Genomic DNA, 6,933 nt, shown 5'->3' on the forward strand with positions numbered 1-6,933 from the left:
CGTTATCCATTTTCCACACAAATGGAGCCAAGTCATAATGGAGTCCTCCCGAGTCAGTATTCAAGATATGCATTAAATGCTGTCGAAACAGTCTGGTGGAGATTTCTTGAGTGTGTCTGGTGTTAGGATCCAAAAAAACAAAGCCATTGTTCTAATGTTGCGGGTGGTGGAAGGGGTGTGTTTTCTCTGGATCTGAACCGAGGCTGCTACAGCAGCAACAACAGTAGAGCTTTGACTGTGCTGTATTTTGGTGGACAAATTATCCAAAGTGCTTGCAGATGTGAGTTGCCCCAAACTGAATCTGCCTGACTTGCATGACATCATGGTCAGGGTAATAAAGGCTTACATGGGAGGAAGCTGAATCATTTTCCAACTCTCTGGGAAAGTTATTGAAGCCACTGTGACTTTGACAAATCAAATGCAATCATTCCACCAATATACAGAGATGTGATTGTAATTCATCAGCTCTCCGATGAAGTAACACTTTTTGTTAATTGCAGCTAAGTTTTGCTGTCTGCACGTGTATCTAATTAGGGGAGTGTCATTGTTTTGTTTGAGAAATATGCTTCAATGCCTGCATGAGAGAGGCGTACAGTAGCTCCTACAAATACTGCTAGTTCTTTTCATAAAAAACCTGTTTACCCAGTCTTTCTGACTCCGTATGGACAAATAAGAAATGTTGCTTTAGTCTTGTACCATGTTAATAACTGCTGTTGTTACAACAGCAGTTATTAACAGTGTTGTACATACCACACCCCTATAATGGCCCGTGGTTATGTAAGGGAGTGGGCTGGATAGGGAAAGGGTTGAGACTGCTCCAAAATCTGACTCAATCTGCCCTGCAGGGGTGTACACTTTTGGGCCAGAGTCGTTCATCAAATAGCAGCTTTGGCACGATGAAATGCAACTTTTGAAAACGGCATCATAGCTGCAAACCTTCTTTTGGTAGTGCCTTTAGCTACAGTCCTGAAAGCCAAACCATTTACATTGCCATGAAAGAGTACAATCTTTCGTAATACATTAATTTGTAACAATGTAACAGTGTAGACTATAAAGATCGTGCCTAAGTAGGATATAGAACCGACTTGAGCCCCATTGCCCTCACCGACGGGGGCAGCGGCTGTCCACCTCATGAACAGCTCTCAGCGGGTAAATGGAGACCCAATTGGTCTCCGGTTCCAACTCCGATGTTTTTGATTTCCCCCCTGGACCCCCCCTGGGGTTTAGATAGACACTGGTGAGATTACTACTTACATCTCCACTGAACTTCTACTCTCAAGAACTGCTATTCTGTCCGTGTCTTACCACGAGCAGTTCTCGGCCCCATACTCGTAACCTAGGTTACAGTCAGTGTGATTGCACACATGCCAATATTACTTTTTTTCTTTCTTTCAACAGAGCACAAGACACACTACTATGATGATTATAGCTGGCTCCTGAGTTGGGATGATGGTACTTTTAGAAGTGGTACCATTCGCATCCTCTCCTGAACGAAGCAAAGCGAAAGTGAAAAAAGAGACTGGCTCGCTACTGTCATCCTAACTGAACAGCTTTCCTTAAAGCCCCAAATCCCAGCCACCCCACCCAAAGTGGACAGAGGAATTGGTGACACTAAAGTGAGTGGAAGAGAAGAGAGACAGGAGGGGGGGGGGGGGTGTGTACGGGTTGGGTAATGCTGGAAGGCTCTAATAAAATGTAATCCTATTATATGGTTCCCACTAGAGGGCAACAATAATAAAGGTTTCCCTAATAACACAGGGAGGCCAGACCCAAATGGAAAACAGCTCCTCCGGTCAAGTCCCACAGTCGTACATATATCCTCTCATTAGCCCAATTGCTGATGGGCCACACTGCACCGCCAGGCCTTTGAGATTTGGACGTGATGGCAAAGGAAGAGTTAAGTCAAACAAATGTGTTTCATCAAACTGCAGTTTGGGCTGCTCTGCATAAAGGAATGGAAGGTGGGAGTGGGGGAATGTGGGGGTGGGAAGTTAGAAGCGCAGAGCCCTGAGGAAACCAATCAGAACTTCTCCACCCTCCCTTCCTGTCTCAAAGCCACTGGGGTCTCAGGTGTGCGCTACATGGGCTAATACCGTCTAAACTTGATTGTTTGTGTGAGAGTAATCAGAGTTTTGTAAATTACCATTTTGGAAATGAAAGTGCAGTCATTGGTAAACAGAATTTGCGATGCAGTTGAGGAACACCTCCAAACAAGAAACTAAAATCAAACCACAAGTTTGGATAGCATACATCACAATAGATTATGAGTTTTCATTCTTTCAAAGCGGGTTAGATTGAATGAGTGAACCATATGCTTTAATATCAGCGTTATGAAAACTACTGGAAAGTCCAGATGCTTCACAAAGAAACTCATACTGTACCACAGGAACAGTTTGGAAGTGATTTCGTCACCTAATCGTAACTGAAAATGGCAACGTCTCTGTTGAAAATGCAAACAAACAAAACCTCATATTGGTGTTATTTGATAATGTAATAAACGCCAGAGTTATTCAGTATCCTAGCTATCTCATACAAATGCAGTAAAATATTCATCATAAGCGACAAGGTGAGTGAGGATATCAATCATGTTCTCGAGACAGATTGAGTTATTAAGTGAGCCAGTGTAACAGTATTATGAATCCCAGAGTAACAAAGTTATTCATCTCTTTGTGTGTACAAACGTGTGCATACATGTGTGTTTGTGTGTCTGTGTTTATGTGTCTGACAGAGAATCAGACAGAAGGAGAGTGTGTCGCATTCCTTCCTGTTCCTGTACCACCCTCCAACCCCAGAGCCGCCGACTCAAGGCGGTTTCCAGAATCAAACAATTTCACGCAGCTACTGGAGGAGGAAATGAACTGAGCCCAGAGCAATAATAAAATTATACAAATGTTATTACAGACTCGCCTGCTACTGTCCTACTTTAATTCAAATTTGGGCACTCCAGGCGGTGCTGGTGGCAGAGACCTTCCTGAATAAATCAACATTAGCTTACGTCTAAATTATTAAGGAAGTGGGAGACTTTCTTGTTTATAGTATGAATTATTAAACAAGTGTTTAACGCTGTTTTTCTTCATGAATCCCTAAATATTAATTGCTAATGATCTTTAAGGTGTGTGTTTTATCTTTTGCCCCTTCAGATGTATGCAGAGGAGAGCATCAGAATTTTCAAGTTGAAAATATGACATACGGCAATGCAATCTTTATTCTCAGTAGGATAATTATACAGTTTACGTCTTATGTTGACGATATAGTTTGTGGGCATCTGCATGATACACAAACAACTGTCTTTTTACATAAATATTTATAGCAGATTGCTATTACAGCTATTTCTCTTTTTGCTATGGTAAGTTGATGAATTTGGCATTCAATAGAAATTCAAATTCTGTGAAATCTATCCATAATATCTAATAAATGCATCTTGGGCAACATCTTGTTGATGTGTAATTTAAGATTCCATCAACTCAGCTCCTGTATAAGATGGTTGAGGCCATTATTGGCTGGCAAGCATTTACAAGCTAGTGTTTGAAGACAGACATACAGGACACATTTCAATTCCGATGATATTTCATGGATTATGTCCATTGGTATACTCTGCTCTCTTTTCATAAATTTGAACATTAAGGCATGAGAGATTTGAACAACGATTTCCTACGTACACACATCAAAGTGAGTGCACCACATGCAATGACATTAACCTTTTCATCAATAGGAAATCCATATTGAAGTAATAAGCCAGTGCTTTGAAGACACCTCTCCTTTTTCTGTCTTTCTCTCAATCTAGAGATGAGCCACAGTATATGAATCAAAATGGCTAGAGACCATTCCCGAGTACTGCCTGTCCCATGAGGAAATAGTCAATACATGTAAGAACAGATTTATGTGCTCATTTAATTGACCCATAAAGATGATGGAAGACAACTGAGAGAGGCCATATTCACACAGTGGCCATTTTGACCTTACTTCATACCTGAGGGGTTCTTTTACTTCATATTCCCCCCACCAACACACCCCAAGGTATGAAATAAGAGAAAAATGGCTGCGTATCAATAGAGGTGGGTATAGACTAGACTCAGTATAAAAACTGTATACAATGTAAAAGTATGGTGGTGTGTGGATCTTGGACAGTGCACTGTGGCGTTGCCTATGATTGACATTATCTATGATGTATGACTCAGAAGTTTTTCACCATCAACTTCCATTATCAAATTAAATTAAAGCTAAATATTTCAAAAAGTATGAAATATATGTAAATAATAATAATAATAATACCAGGCCTTCCTTGATATTCTTTGAAATAGGCTGAAATATCTCTCCCACTTTCCCTTCCTCCCTCCCTCTTTCTCTCCCTCCCCCTCTCTCACTGATCAAGCTCTTTGGTCTGATGTCACACACACACACACACACACACACACACACACACACACACACACACACACACACACACACACACACACACACACACACACACACACACACACACACACACACACACACACACACACACACACACCTATCCTCTCTCCCTTCATCCCTCCCACCTCCTCTCCCTCTCTCCCATTGACATTTCAAACATGCAATAACCCAGACGATGCTGAATACCGAAACGGAAGTTCTTCTGGAGAACTGCCGTTCTATAAATCTGAAAATTATGTGTCCTTCATGTCTGTCTGTAGGGTTATTGAGGAATCACAGCAATGCAACATCGATCTCGCACTAGTCTTTGTTGATTTCTCAAAGGCTTTTGATTCAGTTGACAGAACCAAAATGTTTGAAATTCTTAAATGATATGGTATCCCCGACAAAATGATCATTGCCATAAAAGATTATGTTCTTCGTATGTCAGTTGATACTATTAATGATTAGGGCTACCAACTAACCTCTAGGAGAAGCTCTCGTCATCCTGCTAAATACCGAACCGACACTGACTTCGCTGATGACATTGGAATACACTCAGGCTCTCCTTCAGTCTCTTGAGCAGGCCGCCAACTGTGTTGGTCTTTATCTCAACGAGACGAAAACTGAATACGTAAATATATGCAAATCCAACAATAACCACATTATAAAAACACTTAACAACACTCCTCTGAAACAGGTTGATGACTACAAGTATTTGGGTTCATAGACCTGTCGTCTTCTTGAAAGGGGGCGAGACTGCGATGCTCTTTAGGGGCATGCCTCCTGATGAGATGTGAGCTCCACTCTACGGTCATTCTTTACCAGTGGTGGAAAGGTACTCACATTTTGTGCCTAGTAAAAGTACCAGTACCAGGCCTGAGGGCGAGAAGCTTGAAACAGAGCTTCTTAATACGGCACATTTAAGAACTATCAATCTGGTGTCAGGGAGGTCAGATGTAGAGTTGCTGGCCCGACTCCATATAGGCAGATCTAGTATATCAAACCATGTATGGCTATCCAGAGTTTGATGAGGTCAGTGTCGTGATCTTCGTGGAGATTTAGGTGATGATAGTCAGCTCCACATATGGAGATCCATGTGTTGTACCAACTTGGTTAATTTGCAAGTGTGACTCGCATCGTGGCAACCACACTGATTATCATGAGACGGTCACAATATGGCCATATATTGACATTTTTATTATTATTATTATATTGACATTCCCATATATGGGCTTAATATTGATGACATCAGGGATCTAAGAACTAAAAAACATTGCATGGATGCACCTGGGACGTATCCTCAGTGATGTAACCTAGGCCCTAGTGAGGGGTATGATGTTTGCGAGACCCGAAACCCTGATGACCCTAGGTCCTAGGGTCATCAGGGTTTTCGGGTCTCGCAAACATCATACCCCTCACTCAGGTGACCCAGCCGAGGTGATCAAGTCCCGACTTATATCCCAGTAGCTACCCTCGATCAGTCTCATTAAGGAAAGACCAGGGACACACATTCCGCCACTCCCGAACTACTCGGCCGGGACTGGGAGGTCTGGCGCATGGAAGGACTAGGCTCCTGTTGACTCCTGTCCGGGCCCCTCCTACGTCTCACCAGGTCCATATATGGGCACAACAGGGATTGTATTCGGGTCTGGGAATGACCATATGGACCTTTTTTTTTCTTCCTTTTGTTGATGACGTTTTCAGGTGTGAAACAACAGAGGCGGGGTTGGCGAAAGGGCCTTTCTGTGTGGAGTTTGCATGTTCTCCCCGTGTCCCCTAGGGTAGGTACCCCCACAAAAAACATGCAGTAATCCTGGTCTCTAAACTGCCTCCCCCTGGGCGCCTGATGGAGGGGAAAGGAACTGGTTGGAATAACGTGTTCCTTCCACGCGCTACGTCCAACCAGGGAAACTCCCCCCTGTCATGTGCAAAGGAGCAACTTGGACACTCATGCATGAAGAAGCATGAGTTCAAGTCCGTTGCTCTCCCCAGGTTGGCGGAGGGTGTGTAGAGCCCAGGATCACATTAGATAATTGACACAGACATGGGTGAAAAATGGGTTACAAAATCGTGGGATAAAAAAGATATAAAAAAAGATGGTTCATGGCTATATAGCGTGTCACAAGGCGTGACTCACAACATTCCCATATGGGCTTAATATTGATGACATCAGGGATCTCCATGTATGGGCATAATAGGGATTGTAGGCCCTGCGTGACGTCACGAGGCGTAATTGACTGGCAACCAAGGTTGCCAGTCCAGACAGGTTCTGCCAGTACTGCAGTACTGCAATGTAGAAACACTGTTGCAAGCGCAAATCTGGAGTAAAAGTATAGGCTACAAAAGTTTTGGGATCAAAATATAGCCTACACGTATAAATTGTACTTTTTGGCCAAACAAAAAACATTTTTAGTTAGTCCGCTACGCCCTCTACTGATATTGCCCAGAGAACTGCCTCATAGAGAATATTTTTCCTCCGGTGGAAAAAGTACCGTTTGTATACGTGTGGTGGGGGGCTCAGAGTGCGTCCACTAA

The sequence above is a fragment of the Protomyctophum parallelum genome (genome assembly GCF_964188405.1).
Source record: "Protomyctophum parallelum genome assembly, chromosome: 14".
In the NCBI taxonomy this organism is placed as follows: domain Eukaryota; kingdom Metazoa; phylum Chordata; class Actinopteri; order Myctophiformes; family Myctophidae; genus Protomyctophum; species Protomyctophum parallelum.